The following is a 14398-nucleotide window of genomic DNA, read 5'->3' on the forward strand; positions in this document are numbered from 1 at the left end:
CACGTTAAAAATGTTCAAAATTACAAACAGATTCTACTTAACAACAAACCTACAGTCCCTGTCTTGTTTGCACCGCCTGTATACTGCTGTTCAGAGTATATAGGGCCTGGTGGCCCCACACCTTTCCTTATTTTAATTTGGGTGCGGGGTTCCCCTTAATATCCATACAAGACCCAAAGGGCCTGGTAATGGACTGGGGGGTACCCATGCCGTTTGTCTCACTGATTTTCATCCATATTGCCATGACCTGACATGACATTAAACCCGCAAGCAGTTTTAAATGAGATTTTTTCCTTTAAAAATGACATTTGGTGCAGGGACTGTTCTAAACATGGGAAACACGCGTCACTTTACAGGCATACTATAGACACCCCCCAGGTACGATATTTAAAGGAATATTTCACTTTTTTTTTTTTTACTTTAAGCATCATTAAAATCACTGCTCCCGAAAAAACGGCCGTTTTTAAAAGTTTTTTTTGCATTGATACATGTCCCCTGGGGTAGGACCCGGGTCCCCAAACCCTTTTTAGGACAATACCATGCAAATTAGCCTTTAAAATGAGCACTTTTGATTTCGAACGTTCGAGTCCCATAGACGTCAATGGGGTTCTAACGTTCGTGCGAACTTTCGGTCCGTTCGCGGGTTCTGGTGCGAACCGAACCGGGGGGTGTTCGGCTCATCCCTACTCAGCATCATATCCAGAGGTTGTCTTTGGGAAATAGACATATGAGTGCTGCCAGCATTGATGCAGTGGTTGAAGGGGCGGGGGTCAGCCTGTCAGTGCTCAGACCATACGCCGCACACTGCATCAAATTGGTCTGCATGGCTGTTGTCCCAGAAGGAAGCCTCTTCTAAAGATGATGCACAAGAAAGCCCACAAACAGTTTGCTGAAGATAAGCAGACTAAGGACATGGATTACTGGAACCATGTCCTGTGTCCTGATGAGACCAAGATAAACTTATTGGGTTCAGATGGTGTCAATCGTGTGGCGGCAACCAAGTGAGGAATACAAAGACAAGCGTGTCTTGCCTATTGTCAAGAATGGTGGTGGGAGTGTCATGGTTTGGTGCTGCATGAGTGTTGCCAGCACTGGGGAGCTACAGTTCATTGAGGGAACCATGAATGCCAACATGTACTGTTACATACTGAAGCAGAGCATGATCCCCTCCCTTTGGAGACTGGGCCGCAGGGCAGTATTCCAACATGATAATGACCCCAAACACACCTCCAAGATGACCACTGCCTTGCTAAAGAAGCTGAGGGTAAAGGTGATGGACTGGCCAAGCATGTCTCCAGACCTAAACCCTATTGAACATCTGTGGGGCATCTTCAAGCGAAAGATGGAGGCGCGCAAGGTCTCTAACATCCACCGCCTCTGTGATGTTGTCATGGAGGAGTGGAAGAGGACTCCAGTGGCAACCTGTGAAGCTCTTGTGAACTCCATGCCCAAGAGAGTTAAGGCCGTGCTGGAAAATAATGGTGACCACACAAAATATTGAAACTTTGGGCCCAATTTGGACATTTTTACTTAGGGGTGTACTCACTTTTGTTGCCAGTGGTTTAAACATTAATGGCTGTGTGTTGAGTTATTTTGAGGGGACAGCAAATTTACACTGTTATACAAGCTGTACACTTATTACTTTACGTTGTAGCAAAGTGTCATTTCTTCAGTGTTGTCACATGAAAAGATATAATAAAATATTTACAAAAATGTGAGGGGTGTACTCACTTTTGTGAGATACTGTATATCCTAAGCGATATTGACCTTCCATAATTAGAGGGTCCACCATGTGGGTAAGAGCACATCTTGACTAAACGTTGGTCACGTCACTTGATGGAGGATATCACTGCATACCATTTGTTATGAGTTGCATCACCTATTGTTGATCAAAATGGATCATTCAGATCACCTGTTGGACTTTGTTCACTTTTCAATACACAATTAGTGAAACTTTTCCTTTGTTCAATTATTTTGTTGTGTCATATCTCACATTTCATTGTTGCTGCTTTAAATTTTTTTCACTTTATTGCATTCAATTGATTTTTAACACGCAAGCGCAGTGTTGTTATTTTGTTTTACCTGATCATGACAGTTCATCAGATATTATCCGATTGGACAAGCACAAAAATGTTTCTCATACGATACCAGATTGTACGATTTTTGTTTAATCAGTACAGTTGTTGTCCGAAAATACAATATAAATACACTACAACACATTACATCACTTCAAAATTTTTATTCTGTCCTGTGAGAATTTTCTTAACTCTAGTAACATATTCAATTTGTACTTGCGACTAGCGAGCAAAAAAAAGCCGGACGATCTGCCGTCTGATTTTCGGATCTTGTGTATGGGGCGTTAAGGAAAAACATTTTAATTATGCTTAGGAGTGGTGAGAGATAGAATATTTGTCAGGTTTTTATTGCTGTCAGTGTCCCCACTACAAAAAAAACCCCTCTGTTTGTCTTGGCGACCTTTGTCATTGGAGTTGAAAGTGAGAAAAAATACAAAACAGAATAGTTTTTTTTCAAATAGAATACTTCTGGTGACAATTGTCTGATGATGTATTTCTTGCAGAGAAAATTAAGGAAAATCTTTGGATTGGATACATATTGTCAACAAAAACTAATATGGGTTTCTTTCTCTATCTAAACAAAAGACAAAAACATGTGTGATGCAAACTTGGCATGTAAGTTAGTAAAACTTTTATACTGGAATTCCATATTGCTAACAATAAGTAGATTTTTTTTTTTTTTAGATAGATTGAAGTGCATTTTTAGTAAGCACATCATTTGAGTCATTATTGCTACATTTACTGTAAAGTAATTTTTAACTTGACCTTCACATTTTTACATGCTTACTTTTTTATAATTTTGTTTTTTGTGTTGAATGAAGAAATATGTAGATATGCACACTAAAGGGTGTTGAGAAAGTATCTAGTGCTTCATGAAGGAGCCTCTGACCTCCTTATGCCCTGTACACATGATAGGATTTTCCGATGGAAAATGTGTGATAGGACCATGTTGTCGGAAATTCCGACTGTGTGTAGGCTCCATCACACATTTTCCATAGGAATTTCCGACACACAAAGTTTGAGAGCTTGCTATAAAATTTTCCAACAACAAAATCTGTTGTCGGAAATTCTGATCGTGTGTACACAAATCCGACGCACAAAGTGCCACGCATGCTCAGAATAAATTAAGAGATGAAAGCTATTGGCTACTGCCCCATTTATTGTCCCGACGTACGTGTTTTACGTCACCGCGTTCAGAACGATTGGATTTTCCGACAACTTAGTGTGACCGTGTGTATGCAAGACAAGTTTGAGCCAACATCCGTCGGAAAAAATCCATGGATTTTGTTGTCGGAATGTCCGATCAATGTCCGACCGTGTGTACAGGGCATAAGACCTTCTAAGATACAGCACTTGAGCCTGAATGGCCAATTGTTGAGCCTGAATACTGTCACATGAGGAGGAAGAGGAAGAAATGAACCCTGAGTAAGCTCCAACACTGTCAAACATTGAACTTAAACATAGTTTAGATTCAGCACTCAGCTAAAACAACAAAGTGGCAGGAGAGCACATGGAAAATAATTGTCAATGGGTGTCTTCAAAGTCCAACTGCAGTATCTACTCCCTGACCCCCAGGCTGTCCTGGAGAGTCCCACCAGTAATATTTTGTTTAACCTTGTACTTACAGTTTCCAAATATCTTTAAGTGGGTTATGTAACACTCAGGAAACTTTTTCTCAGGGTGAAGGTCCATGACGCCCAGTACACACACAATGCAGTAATGAAACCAGAGCTGCTTTCTTTATTTTGTTTTAAGCACCTCCTAGGGCACCATTACAAAAATATTTCCCCTTAGTGTGGTTTTACACACTGGGTCAATCTGACTCATTAAAGTTATGCCTGGATTATCCTTCTGTAGGTAGTCTGCATTGGCTTTTATACATTCAAGGCATTTTTTTTCAGTTGTGGTTGGATTGTCCAAATGTGCACCTAATTATTTCAAACAATCCTCAGAAATATTCAAGAAAGTGTTCACATCTGTGTAATATATAGAATCCAAAATATAATGTGACCATTTTGGGATTCTCTTTTTGATTATTGGCAATATACTGCCATTTTTAAGGGAAACCTATACTAATTGAGTATGTAGACTGCCATATTCTCAGAATGCAATGCAATGACTTGCTTTCCTGGCTGCTGTGCTGCTCTAGTAACGGTAATAGTTTCTTGGTCACTAACATGGACAAGAACGTAGAGCAAAGGTTCTGTCTTTACTCTGACTTTAATTGCTGCATACATGTTCCAGGTCAACAGGAGACAGGCAACAATCATTGTTTTTGAAAGGAGCTAGAATTGGCAGCCTCTTATTTGCATTCATGTCCCTACCACACTCATACAAATAGAATCATTCATTACTGAAAGTTCAACAATTTCATGTGAGACACACAAAGATGAATTTGTAAGAGACATTGTCTACTAACAGCTCTACTACCATAAGTATCATGATACATCTGTTCAAAATTCTAAAAATATAAAAAATTAAGTGTAAATATAATTAGATAAAAAAGTGGAATGCAGAACAGACACAACTAATCAATAATTGTCATGACCATTTACTGTTGCCTTTTGTTTCTCTGCAGACAATTAAATTTGCAAAATTATTCTGCATGACTATTCATTTTAGGACATTAATTATCTAATCAAGCTGTAAACAAAGCAATTACTAGAAGGCACAAGAAAAAAGGATAAGTACCGATCTTCCAAGGATCATCAAAAATTAGCAGAATAGTTCTCTAATGCTATTTTCATGGTGAATTTTTAACACAAATGACAAAAACCAGCAAAACTCAAGGCTAAACATGGTAAATCATAGCAGGCAAACCAAAATAACCCTGTCAAGAAAAAACAGTTCAAACAATTATTTTTGGGACAAGGCAGGACTCGCTTTGTCAGAAAGATTAGCATCAGTAGCACTGTGATAATTCAAAAATAAAAGGTAAAGAACTCCAGTTTAAAGCTGACCACAGACATCATAAGGCAGTTGCTCTGCTGTTTTTTGATAATTGTTGGACAACCTGATATTGATAGAAACACCAATCAGAGAGGTTTGAAAACCTTGGCCAATACTTATTGTTTTTTGATTTTCGAAAATAGCTTTAGGAATAGTTTTTCTTTGTTTCATAAAGAGTGGGAAGGGTTAGATCAGGATTATCTAAACGTTTTTTTGTAGAGGGCCACTTTGTGTGGGTTTTAATAGCAGTGATAATATTTGAGCACAAATGAGGCCCTCAAAAAGGATTTGATATTTAACAACTTAACCACTTCAGCTCCAGAAAGTTTACCCCCCTTCCTGACAGGCCATTTTTTGCAATACCACACTGCGTTACTTTAACTGACATTTTGCACGGTCGTGCGACGATGTACCCAAATAAAACTGATGTCCTTTTTCCACAAATAGAGCTTTTTTTTGGTGGTATTTGATTAGCTCTGCAGCTTTTATTTTTTGCGCTAGAAACAAAGAACGATCAACAATTTTGAAAAAAAAATAATACTTTTTACTTTCTGCTCTAAAACATATCCAATAAAAAAATTTAAAAAATTGAAATTCTTCATAAATATATGTATTCTGCTACATATTTTTGGTAAAAAAATCCCAATACGCAAATATTGATTAGTTTACGCAAATGTCATAGAGTCTACAAACTATGGGATATTTTTATTAATTTAATTTTTTTACTAGTAATGGTGGTGGTCAGCAACTTATAGCGGGGCTGCAATATTTTGGCGGACAAATCGGACATCAAACTGACACTTTTGACAATTTTTTGGGGGACAGGTGACATTATTACAGTGATCATTGCTAAACATATACACTGTCACTGTACTAATGACACTGGCAGGGAAGGGGTTAACATCATGGGTTATCTGTGTGCCTAGGGAGTATTTACTAACTGTGGGGGAGGTGTTCTGACTACTCAAAGACATGGATTGGTGTTCCTGCTTCACATAGGCAGACTGTCATTCTGTCAGAGTACCGAACGATCGGCAGGTCAATGGGAATAAAAAATGCCCTTATATTGGTGATCATTGGGAGCAATAGGCTCCTAGTTCCACATCACTACCCATATTAACATCAGGGTTGAGATTATACAGGCACCATTAGGGAGGTGATCAGTCTGTCTGGTTCTTGAATGCTCTGCAGGGGGCGGTCTATGGCAACCTGCAGGACCTAGTTTGGAGACTGTTGCTATTAATGTGGTATTAAAGCTTTTTGTTTTTAATAACAAACATATTATACTTACCTGCTCTGTGCAGTGATTTTGCACAGAGCAGCTCCGATCCACTTCTTTTTGAGTCCCCTGTTGGTGATACTGGCTCCTCCCCCTCAAGCAGTGCCCCCAAAGAGAGCAGCTTGCCCTGGGGGCACCTCTGTGTGCTCACTCCAGAGCCACTGTTCTATGCGCTCTCTCCTGATTGGCTCACTGGCTGTGATTGACAGCATTGGGAGCCAATGGGCTCCCGCTGCTATCTCAACCAATGAGGAGGGAGAGTCCCAGGACAGCTGAGGCTATCGTGAACATTGCTGGGGAGCTCAGGTAAGGATTGGGGGGAATAGGGGGGCCACTGCTAACAGAAAGTTTTTTCATGCGTAGAATGCATGAAGGTAAAAAACCTTCAGCCTTTAGAACCAGTTTAATGAAAGAACACATACTGTAAGAAGAGGAGCATTTAAATGGAAAAAAGTCGGAAAAAACATATATGAAAGATTGGCATATTTATTACAATTTTTGCTTATGTAAAATGTATAGCTTTCTTGTGATTAGCACAGTTTTCATCATGTTTCACACCAAGGGGATTTTGACATATATTGGCACCGTTTTCTTATTTACATACTTGTCATATTAATACACACAAATATATAAATAATCAGCACCACACACACAAACATGCACATAGCTCTGCACTGCATAAATAAACATACTCCAGATCATCTGTGAGAGCTGCAGATGGTGCAGCTCTTTAGGCACAAGGGAAGATCCTGAGGGCCCTAATAATATTTAATGCTGATGCTTGATTAAATTGTGTTTTCTCTATTAATGTGTACAGCTCTATAAATGTGAAAAAGCATCACCTTTGTGTTTAAAGTGTGAGTTCACCTTCAAGAAGATTGTCAGGAAATCCCCCAATGCAGTTCTAGTACACAGTATAGTACACGCCAAAGCACCTCCTGGTGTAAATGTAGAAGGTCCTTCCATTACAGATGCAGCTTTTGGGGGGGTCCTCTCTAGAAACAGTGCTGGCCCCTCCTTCTTCATGCTGTCATTTTCAAGATGTACACCCTCTCCTCAAACATGACTGATGATTTGAAAAAATAGTAGCATGTGAGCACAGCAAGCAAAGGAGAACACACATTGCAAAAGCATGGAGTTTGATGGTCCCAGAACAACTGCTACTTAGCTAAGTTGGATCTGGGAGAGGACCCACTGCGTCTGCAATTTGAATGCCCGGATAAGCCCTAGGCAGGGCGTCTTTAACATATGGTAAAAGGGGCATTGTTGAGGGGTCCAAAGCAGCTGAGCCACAACTTGAGGCTGTGCTGCACCACTGCCTGCAAATAATTCATAAGTGGATTTGGCTATTATTCAGAAGATGAGAGCAGAATTGAATGTTGGGAGTACTGGTGATTGGTTGGGTATTATGTCTGCAGCCTGTGCAGTGATTGGCCAGCTCAGTAAGGTAAACCTTGTCCAGGGAGAGTGCCTGTCAGTCCTGGGCACAGTCACACTGACCCCTCTCCCTCGCCATGTCTGACAAGCTGCAGACTACTGGTTTACTGAGCAACTTTTTCGCTGGAGGGTTTGGTGGAGCGTGCCTGGTGATCACCTGACATCCTCTGGAAGTTATCAAGGAGAGACTGCTGGGGGGGCATGCAGGGGTCTGTGGAGGGAAGGGATCCTGTGTAATGATGGGGGTAGTATGGGGGAGGTGGTCCTGTGTAATGATGAGGGTAGTATGTGTAGCAATAACTCACAGTGGAGCTGCTGATTTAAAGCGGGCTCTTTCCGTCACCTTTTTACCTGTAGTTTCACCAATACCAGAACTTAGAGTCCACGTTGAGCTTATTATCTGACAATATAGGCAACAGTCACTTTAGTACATTTCCAATGCTTTAATGGGAGATAATTGGAAGAAGTAGCAAGAAAGAGGTAGAAGAAGAGTTGCAGGGAAGTTCAAATACCTTTTCTTGGTGTAGCACTAAGGAATTGAAATCTCAGGGATGAATGTATCTTCAGTTCAGGATTAAATCTTTGCCCGCCTGGATAGGCCTCTCTCACTAACCTAGCAGCTGGAGCGTAGCACGAAAAGAAAATCTCTGCCACAGACTTGAGTAGAACAGAACTGTACGATCCTCTGCCACAGGATGTAGTAGTTTCCGATGAACAGCAACACAGTACCAGAACCTTTAAGCTGACCCGGCAGTACTATGTGGTAGGCTAACTTAAGATGCGTCCTCTCAATTGTCCGGCTTCTTCCCGCAGGACAGACAGCACAGGACCATCTCTGCAACAGTTGTAGTAGGCCCCAGAATGACTTCTGGGCCCACCCACACGCTGCAGCAATGCAGTCCTCCGGTCCGGAGGACCACGAGGTAGGACTCCTAGCACATACCTGTCGGCCAGGAGGGCCAGCAGGTGGAAAGAAAGAGACCAAGAAATATGGCGTCTGTCCCTTAAATACCCCTTTCCAGAATGCACCGCAGGGGACAACCTCTGCCGAGTTACTTCTGAGAAAGAAGAGCAATCGATACACTTCAGCTTCAGTCAGTTGCTTTCCAGCTCTGGTCTGTAGTGACACCGACATCTACAGGCGACGGAGTGGAACTGCACGCAACACTACCAAGGCTGGAACAGAAGCTAATTTAGCCATAGATTAAATCTGAACTATGTACAGAACAGGTGACCCACTAAATTTACATATAAGTGGTAGATTAAAAATCTACCAGTGCTACATACTCCCCCCACTACAATAGACCTTGTCCTCAACGTCTGCCAAAATGTGACTCTCAAGCCTGAGAGTAGGTATTTGAACTTAAAAAACTTGGATAGGAGAGAAGGAAAGCAGTAAAGAAAATGTTATAGTCTCAGACATTAATATAACAACATATAATTTCAGCAAAAGAAGTCACATTTAGTCATGTCACAAACCCCACTATCTACCTAGCTAAAAGCCTAACAGCTTGATAGGAGATCTAGTTGTTCCTAGAAAAAAACAAAGTTAAACACACACAAAAATGTGCAGTAGCATTACTAAACAATTTAGGAGCAAAACCTCATTCCCCAGAGAATGACACTTTCTTCCCCACATATTTTCCTTCTAATGAAAATGAACTAAAAGTAACTTGAAAAGTCCATCCCTATCTCTGAGCAAATTATATCTCTTCAGTAAAAGAAAATCCAGCTAGCAAAAAGTCTTTGGATATAGAAGTGCTGAGGTGAATAAAGTCTCTTGACCACGAAGTTCTCTAAACCCTGACACTATCTGGCTATATACGCCAAAGTTCTTTTTTTTTTTTTTTAGCAGAACAGAAGACAACAGTTTCTTTGCATAATCACCAATAAAACCAGGGATCTGGTAATGTCAGTTTCTTCCCTTGTTTATCCACGATGGTGATTAAATAAACAATGTAATTTTTTCCAGGTCTGCAAATGACCACCTTGTCAGCATAGATGTGCCGACCATAGTTCCAATGCAGCAAACATCCATTGAAATATTCATCCATAGTATTAGAATACCCAGCTCTCCGGAAAGGTTTTGGTACAGACAAATAGTCCCAGATATGTTCCCCTATGATCTCTCACCCGTTCCTGACGTGGACTTCTCCGGATCCACCACAGCCTGCAGCGATGCCAGTAGTTTCCACTGTGGCGGTACCTGTAGCCCAGTCCACACGATAAGCATGGGGCGACATTGTAGGTTGCTCCACTGTGAACAAATATTCTGCACACTGCAAACATTGAACAAATGGACAGAGATGTATGGCCAGTCCTTCACTTGTGGCAAAGCCTGCCCAGCCCTTCAATATCTCCTACAGTGTATAGTACGAACCGCCCCTGCGGCTTCAAACGAATGCCGGTATCCATCAGCAGGGTTCCGGTTAGCATAGCACCCGCAGTGGTACTTGTGGGAAACATCTTGAATCCCATGGTTGACGGTATCAATGGTAAAGAAGATATGGCTGCACTCTGATCCTCTCAACATGATCACGAGGCCTCTCTTCTCCTTTGGCGCCAGACACACAAACACATGTCCCACGCGGCAACAAGTAGATGTGGCTCCTCCCACTTGTTTCTCTGATCACGTAGCTCCCGGGCTTTTACTTCTCACCCGCAGCCTATGCAGTCAGAAATGTATTCCTGCAATTTAACCCCTTCTACTCCTGGAAAAAGTGACAAAGTCCAAAAACCTCTTTTAGCATAGACTCTCGGTGAAATACTTCTCAGGGCTGCTTAGGGCAATGGCAAACAATCCCGGACAATGCCCCCACATGTAGCAATAACTCACGGTGGAGCTGCTGATTTAAAGTGGGCTGTTTCCATCACCTTTTTACCTGTAGTTTCACCAATACCAGAACTTAGAGTCCACGTTGAGCTTATTATCTGACAATATAGGCAACAGTCACTTTAGTACTTTTCCAATGCTTTAAGGGGAGATAACAGGAAGAAGTAGCAGGAAAGAGGTAGAAGAAGAGTTGCAGGGAAATTCAAATACCTTTTTTTGGTGTAGCACTAAGGAATTGAAATCTCAGGGATGAATGTATCTTCAGTTCAGGATTAAATCTTTGCCCGCCCGGATAGGCCTCTCTCACTAACCTAGCAGCCGGAGCGTAGCACAAAAAGAAAGTCTCTGCCACAGACTTGAGTAGAACAAAACTGTATGATCCTCTGCCACAGGATGTAGTAGTTTCCAATGAACAGCAACACAGTACCAGAACCTTTAAGCCGACCCGGCAGTACTATGTGGTAGGTTCACTTAAGATGCATCCTCCAATTGAGTCACCAGGCCCCTCACCAGACCAGCGCTCCGCATGATCCTTCTAAGACGGGTCCTCCTCTGGATTCTTCTCAATTGTCCGGCTTCTTCCCGCAGGATAGACAGCACAGGACCATCTCTGCAACAGTTGTAGTAGGCCCCAGACAGACTTCTGGGCCCACCCACATGCTGCAGCAACGCAGGACCGGAGGACCACGAGGTAGGACTCCTAGCACATACTTGTCGGCCAGGAAGGCCAGCAGGTGGAAAGAAAGAGACCAAGAAATATGGCGTCTGTCCCTTAAATACCACTTCCCAGAATGCACCGCAGGGGACAACCTCTGCAGAGTTACTTCTGAGAAAGAAGAGCACTCAATACACTTCAGTCTGTTGCTTTCCAGCTCCGGTCTGTAGTGACACTGACATCTACAGGCGAAGGAGTGGAACTGCACGCAACACAACCAAGGCTGGAACAGAAGCTAATTTAGCTATAGATTAAATATGAACTATGTACAGAACAGATGACCCACTAAATTTACATATAAGTGGTAGATTAAAAATATACTAGTGCTACATATGGAGGAGGGGGTCCTGTGTAATGATGGGGTTAGTATGGGGGAGGAGGTCTTGTGTAATGATGGGGTAGTATAGGGGAGGGGTACTGTGTAATAATGGAGGAGGGGGTCCTTTGTAATGATGGGGGTAGTATAGGGGAGGGGATCGTGTATAATGATGGGGGTAGTATGGGGGATGAGGGGTCCTGTGTAATGTGAGAGCGAAATTCCATGGGGGGCCAAGAAAATGTTTGCCCAGGGTGTAATCAATATTAAAGTTGGCCCTGCCCCTAGGGGTACATTATTGTGATATTCAGCCTATCCTGCATACAGCGGAATGGAGAAAAATGGGGAGCTTGCATTTTATCTGGAAAGGACCCCAGAATCTGCATCTGTAACGGGGGACCTTCACCATTTGCAACAGGAGGTGCTATGGCCTGTACTATTCATTGGAAATAAAATTGCATAGGGGGATTTTTTAAAAATCTTCCTGAATGTGAATGTACAGTAAGAGTTAAACTCTAAATATATTTTATTCTGCATTTCAGTGCTCAAATTCTGTTATTTAACATGTATGCAGAGTTACATTGAATTATTTTCTTACTGTATATTCTCTGTTTGTCTCTTGAGTTTTATGTAACCTGTACAAAACTAGCAGCTACTTTCTGGTTAAGATGAACCCAGCAGTTACCTTGTACCCAGGAGCTCTCTGTGTGGACAGGTACTGTAACTCATGGAAACCAGGAGAATCGGAACACATGGGGACAAATCACATCAAAGAATTATGGAAAATTGTCAAGAAAGATAATAAAATATATCTGGAAAATTGAAAAACTTGCAGCAAATGCATAGTAAAAAAATATGAAGGAGCAATGAACCGAGGTTCTCATCTATAATATATCGTAAGCATACCAGCCACAACAGGCAGTGTAAGACTGAGCTTTAAATCAACAGGCTCCATTTAACCAGAAAGCATAGCCAGTAGATGATGACCAGTTTGGAATGAAGCCAAAACATGACAACTCAATGTTATTCCATGTGGTTTAACTAATAGTTTTGGCTCTGATAGAAAAAAGGTAAAGTGGCAGAGATTGGATATAAAAATAATAGAATAGCGAATTCTGAGTGTGTTCCACTTCAGCTCTTTCTGGTAGAATATTCTTTATTTTATAGTTTTGTACTCTATTAAGTTTGAGATTATAGTCCCAGATGAAAAGCTGAGCATGAACAGAAGCAAACAGTGGCTGTTTGCACTTTCTTTATTAGCAATATAAACCGAAGAGGATATCTGGAGACCAGATTTCATTTTCAACAAGTTGAACAGCAATTCCAGGAAACAAGTAAAATTGCTGAGTGAAGTTTATCTTATGCTCTACAGGAAATATTGCTACAATGCTAAAGAAAGCGAGCCTCCTTAATTAACTTCAAATAGAGTTTTGTTTTATTTTCCCTTTATCCTTTGCAGCCAGATTTAGCAGGACTTTCACTGTACTTTTAGGCAGGTCTTCAACCTCTTGCTAATTTTCAGTGTTGTGCATGAAAAAGACATGTTTAAATGATATGACCAAAGCTTTTTTTTTTTGGTCATAATTCTCTTCTGGGTCACAAGAATGCACGTCAGAGAGCTAAAATTGGCTGACATCACATAGCCACTCCAGGTTGTGGAAGAATCCGAACAATAATGTCAAGATCCTGAGGATGCGGTTTGCAAAAGTAGTTGGTGGCTCCACAGGAATCGTCACTTCTGGCTGTACATTGTCATCGTGTCCGGCCCAGACATTCTGTTGGTGGAACCCTGGTGCATAGACCTGTAAGGATGTATACATGTGTGCCGAGGGCACAGATACAAGTGAGTGCAATACTTTTTTTGTCATCTTTAAATCTGGTGCAATAAAATACTACACTATAGTACTTTCTTTGGTTTGTTGTGGTGATATTCTTTGGAGAGAGTGCAATGAAAAAGGCATGAGCTCAGTTGAAGAATCAACACCACATCCCCAATGAAGCTGATAAAGTGAAATGCTTTGGGATGAGTTATCCTTCCTATATGTAAAAAATTGTTGTTGATGCAGTATATCAAATAGATCTCACTCTTCTAATGTCCATAGGGAAGGACCTCTATCTATAGGGGCGTTTTGGTTGAATTATGGGTTGTAGAAGCTTTTCATGTTTTTAGGGGTACGTATCCCTCATGCCACTTTTTAACCAATTTTACAATAAAGAATCTTTTTAATTAACTGTCTCTAAAGTCCCATTTCCATATTTACTTTTATTCTTTGGAGAGAGGATGACAGATTTCGGACATTATTGGAGGATCTCATGGAGAGATTGTGATTGAATTGGATGACTCATCAAATACCCCAAATCGCTTGTTGAACTTTATTTATTTAGAGGTCACTGGAGTGACTGTGAGTGTGCACTTCTTACAGTGGTGGTGGCATTTGGTATTCCATTGGAAGATCACTCATCAGAATATAGATGATCACGTATTTTTTATGGTGTGGTATGTATCACATTCATTTATGGACTTTTTAGTTGATTAATGTTGTTAAGGTTGTAATAGCTCTGTTTCATATTTTGGTTTAATGTCAAGATCCACCCAAATGCCTGATCGGTAGCTGGCTCAGCCTCTCAGTGTGCTGCTCAGAGCCTGAGCCAGCTGCTCCCATCGCTCTCCTGCCTAATGCTCTAGTGAGCACTGGAGGGGTAGAGCAGAGAGTGGTGGTCCCATGCTGAGTGGCTTACCTGCTGCATTGTAAACACTGGAGCTGGGGAGGAGGGGGTGGAGAGATAACTTCCC

Source organism: Aquarana catesbeiana, linkage group LG06 (assembly GCF_042186555.1).
Source record: "Aquarana catesbeiana isolate 2022-GZ linkage group LG06, ASM4218655v1, whole genome shotgun sequence".
Classification (NCBI taxonomy): domain Eukaryota; kingdom Metazoa; phylum Chordata; class Amphibia; order Anura; family Ranidae; genus Aquarana; species Aquarana catesbeiana.